This window comes from Dioscorea cayenensis, chromosome 11 (assembly GCF_009730915.1).
Source record: "Dioscorea cayenensis subsp. rotundata cultivar TDr96_F1 chromosome 11, TDr96_F1_v2_PseudoChromosome.rev07_lg8_w22 25.fasta, whole genome shotgun sequence".
In the NCBI taxonomy this organism is placed as follows: Eukaryota; Viridiplantae; Streptophyta; class Magnoliopsida; order Dioscoreales; family Dioscoreaceae; genus Dioscorea; species Dioscorea cayenensis.
This window is the reverse complement of record NC_052481.1, coordinates 6,631,635-6,646,268: the sequence shown is the minus strand read 5'-3', so window position 1 is coordinate 6,646,268 and position 14,634 is coordinate 6,631,635. Positions and strand designations below refer to the sequence as shown.

Sequence of the window (14,634 nt, the reverse complement as noted above, 5' to 3'; positions counted from 1 at the left end):
TAAATGTCATCAAAACAAGACTCACCGCAGCAAAAAAACAATTATTTTAGAACAAATTCCCATAATAAAAACTAGGTTATAGACTTATAGTGCACCAAACTTAGTAATTTCACTCAAAAACCATGGTTATAGTACAATGTCTATGAGCCAAAAGAATCTTGTCTAAATTCTGTGGATGTAATGGAGAGTGATACGTGGTGTTGTTTTTCTTTTACTTAAAAAGTGTAAGCAAGGGCATGTTGTTTTCCTTAAATTCTGTACATGTTTTTTTACTAAATTCTGTGCATGTTGGTTTTTACTTAAAGCGAATAGAAGAAACTCATGGCAGCACAATCCCATCATCAACTTCAACACTATCAAGTCAAAATTCATTTGAGCAGTCTTCCAGATCTATTCATTCAAAATCTGATCCAGCATGGGCTTATATTAGTGAATCAAGAAGTAATGATGGAAAAAAAATGTTCATCTATAATTTATGTGCTAAAGTAGTGAAAGGTGGAGGCATTCATAGGATGAAAATGCATCTTGCTAGCCAAAGGGGTGAAATAAGGCCGTGTAAGTAAGTTCCCATAGATGTTTGCCATAAATTTCAAGAAAATTTAAAGGAATTTCAAGCACAAAAAATAGTCAATGGACGGGAAGCAATAAATCCATTTGGGCCTAGTGTGCATCCATTTGAAGGTGATATGGAAGATCAAGATAATGAAAGTCTTCAAGATAGTGGGCCTAATAATTCATCAAGAAAAAAGTAAAAAAAATAGGAGTTACATCTTATTTTGCTAGTGGTAGCAAAGTTGGATCACAACCCACCATTAAGGCAGCATTACAAAGCAAAGAAAGATGGCATGAAGTGGATTTAGCTATTGCCCAATTTTTTTTATGATGCTTACATCCCAATGAATGCTTCAAATTCATTTTACTTCCAACCAAGATAAATGCTATAGCATGTATTCGTTTGGGATACAAAGGTCCTACCTATCATGCTTTGCGACCAACTTGTTGGAGGAGTCAAAGAAATAATTGCAATTACTTGTTGACACTTATCGAAGTAGTTGGGAAGATTGTGGATGCACAACAATGGGAGATGGTTGGAAAGATATTCGACAAAGATCTCTGATCAATTTTCTTGTGTATTCTCCGAAAGGAATATCTTTCATCAAATCTGTTGATGCATCTGACCTAATTTGTGATGCTCAAACTCTTTGTAATTTGTTTTCAAGATCATAGAGAATGTTGGTTGGCAAAATGTTGATATGATCACAGATAATGCAGCCAATTATAAAGTTGTAGGAAGATTCCTTAATGAGAAGTATCCCAATATCATGCGGATACCTTGTGCAGCTCATTGTTTAAATTTGATGTTGAAGGATATTTCCATAATGCCACACATAGAGAATTTAGAGCACCGTGCCTTTTCTATTACTATTTTTGTGTATAATCACAAATGAACTTTAGGTTGGTTAAGAAATATAAAATGTTGGACAGAGATTCTTCGACCTAGTAATACTCATTTTGCCACAAATTTTATTGCTTTGAAAAGTTTTCATGATCATAAATGTGATTTGCAAGCTATGATTACTTCTAGAGACTTTCTTGGTTGGAGTGGATCTAAGACAAAGAAAGCAAAAGAAGTTCAAAATATTGTCTTAGATAATTATTTTTGAAATGATTGCTTAATAGTTGTTAAAATTGTGTTTCCACTTGTACGATTGCTATACATTGTGGATTCTAATGAAAGGCCTTCTTTGGGTTATGTTTATTAGGGGATGATCAGAGCAAATAAAGCTATAAAGGAGACTTTTAAATATGTAAGGAGATTGTATCAAACTTATATCTCAATTTTGGAAGAAAGATGGAAGCGTCAATTGTGTCAAGATATTCATGCTGCTGCATTTTGGTTGAATCCAATCTTTTAATATGATAAAGACTCTGTTTGCCAAGCAATGGATGACATGGATGGGTTACTACAATTAGCAACCCTCATATTGCACCGAACCATAGCAAAATGATAGCTGAATGTTCTACATTTCGAGAGCAGCTGAGTAGTTTTGGAAATGCTCTAAGCCAATCTTCTAGCAAAAATACAAGGCCAGGTATAATAGTATATTAATAAAAATATTAACTAAGTTTTACATTGTCATCAATAACATGAAATTTGTTTTATTTTTTCATTTAGATAAATGGTGGAGGTTCTTTGCACATAGTGCTCCTAGTTTACAAAAGTTGGCTATAAGAATTCTTAGTCAAACATCTTCTTCATTGGGTTGTGAAAGAAATTGGAGCGTGTTCGAGAGAATACACGCAAAATGGAGGAATAAGTTGGAGCATGAAAGATTAAGTGATCTTGTCTATATATATTACAACCTTCTTTTGAAGAATAGGTATGTAACTAATTTTTATGTTTCTCATTTATTTAATTGCATTGAGACCTTATTGGTTAATTTGGCAAATTGTTTTCTAATTGTAGGAACTTCAACAAGAGCAATTCTCTAGATCCTATTGATTATGAGTGTATTGACAAGATTGATTCTTGGGTTGTGGAGAATGAGCCTTCAAGGGAACCCAAACTTAATCTTGATGAGTTTGAAAATATGGTTGCTCAACAAGAAGAAGGGAAAGAACAAAGAGGAGGGTAAAATGAAGGTACCCATTATATTAATTATTAGGACCCATATCTATCTATTGATGGGAAGAAGTTATGCTATAAATAAGGCTAATTACTAATTGGATTTATGTTATGTGGTCCATGTGGATTAGTCATCACTAACTGGTGCTGGCATAGCACATCACATGTTTGTAGAAATGCCTCATAGGGTCAGTCATATCACATATGAGCTATTAGCCTATTAGGCTATTACCACTTTGTAATTGTAGTAACTTGTCTCTTTATATTTTGTACTCATGCATTATTAGAATGAAAGACAACCATTTAGAGATTTGGCATTGACTCATTATGTTTGTTTTTCAGAAAAATCTCATCTCCTGGATTTGATATCAAGATTTGGCTTTGCACATAGAAAGATTGGCCATATTGGTAAATGTTTGTTTAATTTTTTTTTTTTAGAATTCCATCACCATATATGTTGTTTTGATTTTTTGACTTCTAGTTTTTCATGTAATATTTTGTCAATTGACTTCACCATCAGATTCTTGGAGGTTTTACATCTGTTTGCATGCTTATGATCTTTGATTTGTTTATTTAAATGCATTGATTGTAAATTGTTATTGTTATTAATAGGAATTACAAAAATGAAAAAGTATTCATGCCAATAAACCCGAGTCCTTCATCAACTCCCGAACCATCAACAACGAATAATAAAACTCCTATTGACCAAGCTAGTGGAAAAAGACCTCGTGTAGAGGTAGAAGTTTCCGATAATGATATAGTTAGTGATCCGGGCTTGAGAAATCCAATTGATAGCTTTCCCTTAGAGATGAGGGATACATTGAGAAGGAGATACTTAGCTAAAGGGCCTTGTCAACCAGTTGGGCATCAATTTCCTCAAACTAATAAAAGGAGGTTTCTCCCTAATTGGTTTAAAAGATTTGCTTGGCTAGAGTATAACGTTTCCAAAGATAAAGCATTTTGTTTATATTGCTACTTGTTTCCCAATAAAGGCAATAATAATAGCAATAACGGTGACGGCAATGCTTTTATGGAAGTTGGGTATAGTGATTGGAAAAATGGCATGCAAAATTTTATTGCTCATGAAATAGGTCCGGAAAGCCCACACACATTTGCAAGAATTAAGGTTGAGCAATACCAAAACCAAAGGGAGAATATTGATTTTTTTTCTTCATGGAATGTTGCTAATGATGATGAGTATCGTGTTCGGTTGACAACAGTTGTAAGAGTAGCTCGATATCTTTTGGGTGAAGGATTGGCTTTTCGAGGACACGATGAGTCACCAAAATCAATGCACTGAGGCCATTTTCTTGAACTTTTAAATTGGTTTTGTAAGTATAATGAAGAAGCAAACAAAGTGATGCTATCAAATGCTCCTAAAAACAATCAATTGACTTCATCTACCATTCAAAGGCATATAATTGAAGCTTGTGGAAAGGAAACTAGGAAAGTCATTTTAAATAAGATCGGAGACAAGTTCTTTTCTCTTTTGCTTGATGAGGCCTGAGATAGTTCTATGAAAGAGCAAATGGCTGTGGTTTTGAGATTTGTGAATGGTGTAGGAGAAATTGTTGAACGCTTTGTTGGAGTGGTTCATGTAATCGAGACTTCTGCACAGTGTTTAAAGAATGCTGTTGATGAATTCTTTGCTATAAATGGGTTGTCACTGTCAAGACTTAGAGGTCAAGGTTATGATGGAGCTTCTAATATACGTGGCGAGCTCAATGGATTGAAAGCACTCATTCTAAATGAAAACAAGCATGCGCATTATATTCATTGTTTTGCTCACCAACTCCAGTTAGTTGTTGTGTCTGCTACAGAGGAAAATCATGATGTGAGTCAATTCTTTGATTATGTTTCTATGATTGTGAATATGGTTGGAAGTTCATGCAAAAGGCATGATGCTCTTCAGCAAGCACACCATGATAAAGTTGTGCAAAAACTACAAAGTGGTGAGATTTCAAAAGGGCAGGGTCAAAATCAAGAAATAAGCTTAGCTCGACCAGGTGCTACTCGTTGGGGTTCTCACTATAAAACATTACTCCGGCTATTTGATATGTGGGATTCATTGGAAGATGTGCTTTTTGCAATACAACAAAATGGTGAGATAAGGAAAAATCGAGGCACTGCTAGGGGTTTGTTGGATAAAATGGGTTCTTTTGAGTTTGTATTTCTGGGAAAATTAATGTTGTATATTTTAGGAGTGACGGATCCTTTATCAAAGATTCTACAAGTCAAAGATCAAAACATAGCCACTGTTGTTCGTATAGTTGATGCATTGAAATGCAAGTTACATGCATATAGAGAAAATGGTTGGGAAAATTTGTTGAAAGAAACCACTAAATTCTGTCTAAAGCATAAAATTAAAGTATTACACTTGTTAATGGAAATTATCGAAAGCCGTCGTATTACACTTGTTGATGGAGAACCAATGACTTATATTCATCATTTCCGTGTGGAAATCTTTGCAATGGTATTTCATTCTATTTTCATTTTCTTATAATTGATAAATATGTATGTTATGGTAGGTAATTGATGAGGTTGCTGAAGAATTGAACAATCGTTTCAATGAGGCAAACACTAATTTGCTTAAGGGTGTATTGAGTCTTGATCCTTCCAACAACTTTGCTCGTTTTGATCATCATGAAATACTCCATCTTGCTAAATTATACTCTGAAGATTTCTCTACTGCTGAGCTAGCTAAGCTTCACTACCAACTTGAACTCTACATTGATGCTGTAAGAGGGGATCCATATTTCTATAATCTTGTTAATGTTGGAGCTCTTGGAATAAAGATGGTGAAGCATAAATATCATATTTGTTTTCCTTTGGTGTATCGACTCATTAAGCTAGCATTGGTGTTACCAGTTGCCACAGCTACTGTTGAGAGATTTTTTCAGCAATGAATGTTGTAAAGACCGATTTGCGCAACCGACTTGCAGATGAACTACTATCAGATTGTTTGGTGTGTTACATTGAGAAAAAAAATATTCATTAGCATTGATGAAGAAACAATTATGCAACGGTTTCAAAAGTTGGCATCTCGCAAAAACTATTTGAAACCTCTCAAAGGTTCCGGTGCTTGGAGTACTCCATTGGTTATGAAAAATTAGTTGTTATTCATGTACTTGTGTATAATAATGAAGTTTTTTTGAATTAATTTGACTTTCTTGTTATTGAATGGATCAATTAACTTTTGATATATTTTTTATGTATTTATGTTTCATGTTTGTATGCAAAGTTTTTGTTGAACGGTCGGAATGTTTATTCGGCGGCTGGAAATTTTTTTTCTGTCAACTTTTGCCCCACCCTCTGACGAGTCCTAGCACCGCCACTGCTTGATGTCTACTCCAAAGCTCCAGGTGGTTAAAAAAACCGTATCCCAATGTGTAGTCAAAACTCCAAGTTAATATAAAAAAAGAGAGATAAAAAAATAAAAATAAAGAAGGAAGAGAAAAGGACGCCGCCAGAGAGAGGAAAAAAAAAAGAAAATGAAAAAAAACAGAGAAAGGCTCGCCGGCCGAGGGAGGAAAAAAAAGAAAAAGCAAAGCAAAGCAAAGCAAACGAGAGAGAGAGAGAGAGAGAGAGAGAGAGAGAGAGAGGGATTGGAGGGAAAATAAGATTAACTTTTTAGTTTTTAAGGTTGCTTTATAATTATATCATTTATTATATATTGTTATAAAAATTAATATTTAGATAAGTAATACATATATTAATAGTATATTAAACAATTTTAATAACTAAAGTTTTCTATTAAATTTCATGTTAAAATAAATTCATAATTAATTTTTTAAAAATTATTAAAATATTTAAACCAAACAAAATTGATCTTTTAATTGTTATTGTTGTGAATTTTAAAACAATTATTGTATTAAACTATTATCTTTTCTTGATAGCCCTTTATCATATCAAAAGTTCAAAATTGTTCTAATGACATAAATCCAACCCAAATTTTTAGTTAAAATATTAATTAATGAATTAGTAAAAGATAAAATGTTATTGTAGATAAATATTGATTAATTAAGATTATTAGCCATCTTAAAGTTAATGAGGTTATAAAACTAAAGTTACTAAAGAGTTATTGTTAAGCTTAAAATATAAAAGATACATAAATAACATTACAAAGTTATTATTGTTCTATTATTTTTAAATTAGAAAATATATATATATATATATATATATATATTAAATATATTCCAGAGCACACTAGCCAACGATGATAGCGAATTTGACTTCATACTATTATTCTATGTGAAATTGGCATAACATATTTATTTTATTTTATACAATATAGAAACAAGAGTAACTGATATCATACCAACAATATATTCTATAAAAATAATTATTGGTGTGATGACACACGTGTACTGACTTTCATATTTAGATGGGATGATCTTAAGATTGATAAATTGCATTGATCTATTGTATAAAAAAAGAAAGAAAATTTAATTTGGACATTGTTGTTCATGCACTTAGCTTAGGTTAAATGACAACCGAAAAATTTAACATTGCTACTGATTATTGGTAGCTGATTCAATACTTTAGTGACCAACTAACTTCAGTCGCCAATTAGCAACTGAACTAGTAAATTTAGCAACCGCCCAATTTTGGTCGTTGAGTTGTCACCGAAATAATGATAGTAATGTGGTTATTGAGTTGGTGCTTAATCTCTCACAATTCCCTCCAAAATTTAGCAACAACTGCGACTGAATTATAATAGTCACAAATATTTGTCATAAATCAATTGCAATTTATTTTTGAAAACATTTGCTATGTTAGCAACTATCCAATTTCGGTTGCAGAGTTGTGACTGAAATAGTAACCGAAATGTCGTTGCAAAGTTGGCGCTTAATCTCTAACTATTCCCTCCAAAATTTAGCAACGGCAACCGAACTATGATAGTGTCAAATTTTTGGCATAAATTGGTTGCAATTTATTAAACATTCTCTACTTTAGCAACCATTGAATTTTGGTCGCCTATTTGTGACTAAAATAATGACCGTAGTGTTGTCGCAAAGTTGGCAGTTGCAAATTTTGGTCATAAATTGGTTGTAATTTATTAAAATATTTGTTATTTTAGTGACCGACTTATTTTGGTCACATATTTGAGATTGAAATAGTGACCAACGTGGGTCACTGAAATATCACATAATTCATGCTCATTCACACCAATATTAGCGACAAAAATCACATTAAACTTTTGTCAGTGACAAAAATTGCAACCAAAATTGCAATTGAGATGTGGTCGCAGAGTTGGTGCATAAACAACAACCAAAATTTGGTCGCTAAGCAGTTACTTTTATACTATGAATATACTTAATTAGTTTAAATGTGAGAACCGTCTCAAAACTGTCGCAAACTTGTTGCGATTAGCTACGGAAATAACCGGTTGGTAAAAATTTGTCGCAATAGCCTTGCTTTCTAGTAATGGCATATCTATTATCAGATGTGGAAGACAAAAGTGGCACTCTGAACCAAATACTCAATAAAAGAGCATCCTACTTATCAGGACAGAATTTATGGAGATGCAGTCTTGACAAATGTTGGATACACATGGAAGTCTTCAGACCTCTTCTATGAAGATGTATCTTTGTGTTCCATTACAGTTCTGTCCTGATCTATTACTGTTTTTAATTCAAATTTTCTCACTGTCAAGTTTTTTTATTTCCTTCAGTCTCCAATAGGAGCCATGAAATTATTGGCATTGATTTAGTAGCACTATTAATTCATCTAAAGATATAGGATATACTGTCCTGTCCAAGCTTAAAGTCCTAATTTTACTTTTCCAACAAAGATGTAATAATTAGGTCATGATAATTATTTTGAACATTCGAGTACACTTTGATATAACAGACATTGACGCGATTTGTGACAAGGCATGTGAAAGTCACTAATCACTGTTTATCAAGATAACCTAATTATGTTTTAAAAAAAAATTCTGCTTGATCTTTTGTGTTGGCTACGTACTTCAGCTTCCTATGAACTTGAGCTTTCACATCTTCATGAACTTTCTTCATGCTATCTCAGCATTTCTATAATTGATCCTACTAAGTTCGAGATTTATTTGGCCATTTATAATATCATTTCTATTTGATTTTTCCCTTTATTGATATCTGTGTAGATTGCTTCTCAATAAGGTTCCTGATGGCCATTACAAGTTGTCCAGAGAGGCAGTATTGATAGCAGGGCTCCCAACCAGATATACTTCTCACATGAACTGGAAGGGCCCTTCTCCACGAGACCTTCTCCGCATGTTCTGTAGACAGCACTGGCTTTGTATGACCCTTTTTAATGTGAAATTTCTGGATTCTCCTGGAAAATTTTCAGAATTGTTGAGGACTTGCTAAAATTGGAAGCCATCAATGTTAGAAGTTGAAGTTGAGAAGGCTAATACTGAAGCGGATCATGTCAGTAACAGAGACGAGGAAAGGGCAACCAGTTTCCAATGTGAAGTGAAGATATTATCGAGGAGAGGAGATCCAATTCTTGCATGTTCTGTCGAGGATGCTTTTAGCAAAAAGGTTGATTCTATCCAAAATGCTGCTTTGAAATTCCTAGTGTGGTTCAATGAGTATTTCAGACAATAAAACATGCCCATTGGAAAGCTTTGTCTGTTTGGAGAAGCTCACCAGATTAATGTTGTCCCTGTTCATTTTCTGAAGGAATTTGTCAATCCTCTCTCTTTATGATGCACATATTAACTTCTCTTCCAGAAACTGCACCTCATCCAGATCTCTCTGTAATGCACTGGACTGAGAACAGGAAACAAAAATTATTTTTTCTAATCCTGAAGGAGCAGATTCTTGTGTTTTCCTGTCACCGGGATCTATAACCTGTATAAGTTACGTTGTGGCTTTAGTGAAAAACAATGGACATTTGGAAGAAATTTTTGAAAGCAATGATGAATTTGAGTTTGAAATAGGGGCTGGCTCTGTGATTAGCCCACTTGAGGCATGCATAACTCAGCTATCTACCAATCAATCTGCAGTTACCGGACTACCTCCAAAGGACTTGATATTGGCTGCACCTGCTAAATCTGATATTCTTCTTTCCAGTTGTCACTTGGTACATGTTTGATATCTTCCTTTTGTTATTTTTATTTAAAATTTCAAATTCACTTATCTATCCAGAAAATTTCACACTTAATTGACATTTATCTTTCTATTGCAGACAATTGCTTCCTAGAGTACACAGTTAAAATATTGCAGAGCAATAGATACATTGGACAAACTGGGGCAAAGCACTGTTCATCCCTCCTTCGTCAAAACAATGTGTTGATTTTGCAGTGCAACAGATTAATGAAAATCACACTGCTGCTTCCTTAGTACACACTGCACTTATTTCTATTCTTATTTTTTGTACTCTTTTCTTCCTCGATCCTTTCATGTGAGCGCTCACATTTCCAATTGGTTTGGTATGCAAAGGTTGATTTTGGATGTGGATCTGGTAGCCTTCTTGATTCTCTATTGGAGCATTCAACTTCGTTAGAAAAGATTGTTGATGTGGATATTTCACTTAAAGGACTTACACTTCCTGCGAAGGTAAGCCATTTGAGCATTCACTTCCTTTTTTGTTCATAGGTTTGCAATTCAAGTGTAATGCTCTTCATACTATTGTTTTATTTATTGTTCTACTGATACTCTATCTATGTTCTTAGAATCAAGTTCATTTATCAACCATGTGGTCATATGTAGATTGCCTATTTTATTAAACACTGCCTTCTGATCATCACACTTCTACCATTTGCTGCAGATTCTGCATTCAAAACTGAGTGTGAAATCTTCAATGATCCAATCTGCAGTCCTTTATGATGGTTCTATCATTGATTTCGACTCACGTCTGCATGATTTTGACATTGGTACGTGTTTAGAGGTATTATTGTCTCTATAAGAGACTGATTTTTTAACATATTGCTTGATGCTATAATTATAGATGAATTGGCATGATATATAGCTATTTGCTTCACCTAATTTCTGAATAACAAACTAAAAATCTTCATTTAATTTCTACTCAAATGCAGTTTATGAAGATTAAAATTGTTATTTACAACTGTCAGATTTCTTTAGACCAGTGGTAGATATTAGTCAAGACTTAAGTAATCATTTGTCTGCAGAGAACAGGGGCTACGTATGTTTTGGAGGGTTTATGAATTATTTCTGAAGGCTTCCACTATATCAAACACAAAAATATTTTTTGTTCATCTAGTGCCCTTATAGCCCACACCTCTGTCATGTTGTCACATTCTGACTTCCGAGGATGGATTACTACTGATAATTTTCTTGTACGCCATACCTGTTGACTTAGCCCATGAAATGATCTCTCTGCTGGGGGTACATGTGTGGCCAATCATAGAATATTTTATATATTCCTAGATAAACAATATGTAAGAAACATTTATTGTGCACAAGGGATTTCATCCCTAGCTGAGGTTGCGCTGCATGAACTTATGACTAACTGTGGTATGATATGCAAGTAATTGAGCATATGGAAGAGCATCAGGCTCATTTGTTTGGTGATGCTGTTCTGAGTATGTTCTGCCCTCAGGTACTCATTGTTGTCTCGACTCCCAGCTATGAATACAACACCATATTCCAGAGAAGTTCATTACCTAGCAGAGAAGATGATCCTGAAGACAAATCAGTGCCCGTGTAAATTCCGAAATTTTGATCACATATTCGAATGGACAAGGAGGCAGGCAATTTGAGCACTGGGCCAGGAACTTTGCCCCTAGGCATAATTATAGTGTCATGTTTAGTGGAGTTGGTGGATCAGGTGGTGTAGAACCTGGTTTTGCTTCTCAGATTGCAGTTCTCATAAAACAGGTCCATCAAGATGAGAAATGTACAAAGAAGGAATCGTGTCATCCTTACAACATTGTATGGGAATGATCTATCAAGAGCAGCTCTGTGGCAACCTAACAAACTTTTTGGCGATTTACATAAATTGGAAGTTCTATTAAAGGTGTAAAAAAGACATTGATGACAACACAGTTTCAGTATTCGATCAATGTGAAGATGACTTTGGCATGGTTGTGCTACTGGAATGAGAATAAGTAAAGTGATGGGTTTTTTGTTTAAGGCAGGGAATGACAGCAGTCATTCAACTCAAAAAAAAGTAATGAAATAAAAACCTTTCATATATATATATGTTTTTGATCTTAATTGAGTTGAGTAATGACTGTGTATGATGATGATAAAGAAACGTTTCATGCTTACCATGGCCTGCAAAAGTGTTTTGACTTTCGTGAGCAGGAGGACAAAGCCAACATACAGGAAACAAGAACCAGCCAAAACTGTCGTGAGGAGATTTCCAATGGAAGCACCAGCAATCACCATGATTTTCCTGCTGAGTAGTGAGATCTTCACCCTACTTTTCCACTGTTTTAGAACACAAACTGCTTACTGCATCTGAAGCAATGATCTGTTGTTAGAGTCTGGAAAGAAAAAAGAACTGTCTGCATGAATAAATTGTCACTAACATGAAACGCATTAAATAAAATGAAAGATAATGTTATTTATGAAAAATCAAGCACCAAACGATCATCAAATTTAGCAGTTAATGAACTCAAATGTTTATCGCTAATGGAACAAATTTTTATTTTTATTTTTATTTTTGAAATATGTTACGCAGGGCTGCCGCGCATGAGGCGATAATTTTGTTATCCCGTCCTGGATGTGCTTTTCTTTCCTACAGAAAGCGCAACGATACAAATAAGATTTTGGAGTACTCCACCTTTTGTACACATTATCTAATGATGGTTGTGGGGGACTGCCGCGCATGAGGCGATAATTTTGTTATCCCGTCCAGGATGTGCTTTTCTTTCCTACAGAAAGCGCAACGATACAAATCAGATTTTGGAGTACTCCACCTTTTGTACACATTATCTAATGATGGTTGTGGGGGTATACTTCATCATTTCCTTCAATATATACATTACAAGTTTACAGCCATAGTCTTGGCTTTTCTGGCAAACTAAGTAGAATAAAATAAAAAGATCTCCAACCGCAAAGAGAGGCGACCAGAAAACCCTCACTACAAATATTTTACATAACTGCAGAGGACACAAAAACAAAATTAACTTACCAGAAGAAAATTGTAGCAAATAGCAAGAACTTAATAAAGTTTATTGAAGCTGAATTTGGACTTGATAATTGGTTAGAATTCAAATTTGATCAAAAATAAATTTGCCATGAATGAATTCTTAAATAAAAAAAGGTGATGGGTGGTAATTAAAGACACAGGAAATGGAGAAAGAACAAGCACGCACCTAGGGATGTAAATGGAACGGGAAATCCCCGTTCCCCGTAGGGATCCGCCCCAGCGGGGTGGGGATTCCCCGAAATAACCCCCCGCGGGGCGGGGAACGAGGGAAAACCCCTCCCCGCCTCGAAGAGCGGGGCGGGGGTGGGGAAGGCATTCCCCGGCCCGCGAGGATCCCCGCCCGGCTCCCCATGGGGATCCCGGCGGGGATTCCCCGATTTTTAATTATATATATATTGAAAATAACTCGTATGATTAGTTATTTATTTTTTTTAAATAATTCAATATGAATATAAGATTATAAGGACCAAATATGTGGGTTTCAAAAAAATATATTTCTAGTATTTATTAATAATGTTTTAGACTTTTAGACTTTAAGTAATACTAGTATTACTCTCGTGTGATGTACGAATATATATGAAAATTTTTAAAAAAATTAATAATTTTTTTTATTTTCTATAGAAATTAAGGTAAAATTAAGATTAAATAAAATAAGCTATTTATCAACTTCGAAAATATAATATTTTTATCAAATTAATTTTATTATATATTATGAGATAAAATAATAAAAATTAGTTTAAAATAATATAATTTAGTGTTATGTTATAAATATTTTAATATTATTAAAATAATATTGGTAAAATTTCTATGAGAAATTGACAAGTGTCAAATAGGTTTTCTACTTTAATATATATATATTGATATATAATATTATTAGAATTTTATGTAATAAAAAAAATTGGCGAGGGGTGGGAATTCCCCAATCCCGTGGGGATTCTCGCGGGGGAGTGAGTGGGAATAATTTCTCCCCGCGGAGAATTTGGAGGCGGGGAATCCCCACCCCGTGGGAAGCGGGGATGGGGACGGGGATCCCATTCCCTGCCTCGCCCCACTTACATCCCTACCTGTGTATAGGGTTTAGGAACAATTTTAAGGAGCAACAGTGATGTTCAGTGTTTGGCTTACTGTTTCTCGTTGCTGAGTAGTGTTTGCATTATCAACTTCAAAATCATCTCCTTTAGAATCGTGTTGCTATGCCGGCGCATTTCGCAGTGCCTGAGCGTTTTACTATGCTAATTGAACATTTTATGACCCAAACTAAATTGCTAACATGTCATCCATTTTGAATTTTTAAATTTGTCCTTTATTAAAAAGATTGATATTTAACTTAACTTTCAAATAAAATAAGAATCAACTCAATTGGGCAATAAATTAGGAAGTTATAGCTTATTCAGTAAAGCTGCACCTATAAACTCAGGTGCAGCTTATACAATCATACATGCGACAAAGGCCAGATTGCTAAAATATAGTCCATTTTGAATTCCAAAATTTATCCTCCATTGAAAAGATAGATGTTGAACTTAAGTTTTAAATAAAATAAGAATTAACCCAATTCGACAATAAATTAGAAAGATTTGACTTCTTTAGCGTAGCAACAACTATAAACTCATGTATGCCTAGAGCAATTGGACTTGTGACTCAAACCAAATTGCTAACTTGCCATCCATTTTGAATTTCAAAATTTGTACTCCATCAAAAAATGTAGATGTCAAACTTATCTTTCAAATAAAATAATAATCAACTCAATTGGATAATAAATTAGAAAATTATAGGTGATTTTCTATAGTTGTGCTTATAAACTCAGGTGCAGCTTCTACAATCAGATCTGCGACAAAAACTAGATTGTTAACCTGTCATCCATTTTGAATTTCAAAATTTGTCCTATATCAAAAAGATAGATGTTGAAC

The 14,634-nt window shown here is 34.1% G+C and overlaps 1 pseudogene; it reads left to right on the top strand.

The window, feature by feature from the left end:
• Positions 1-4,154: 4,154 nt before the first annotated feature.
• On the top strand, positions 4,155-11,394 carry LOC120271573 (annotated as a pseudogene).
• Positions 11,395-14,634: the final 3,240 nt, after the last annotated feature.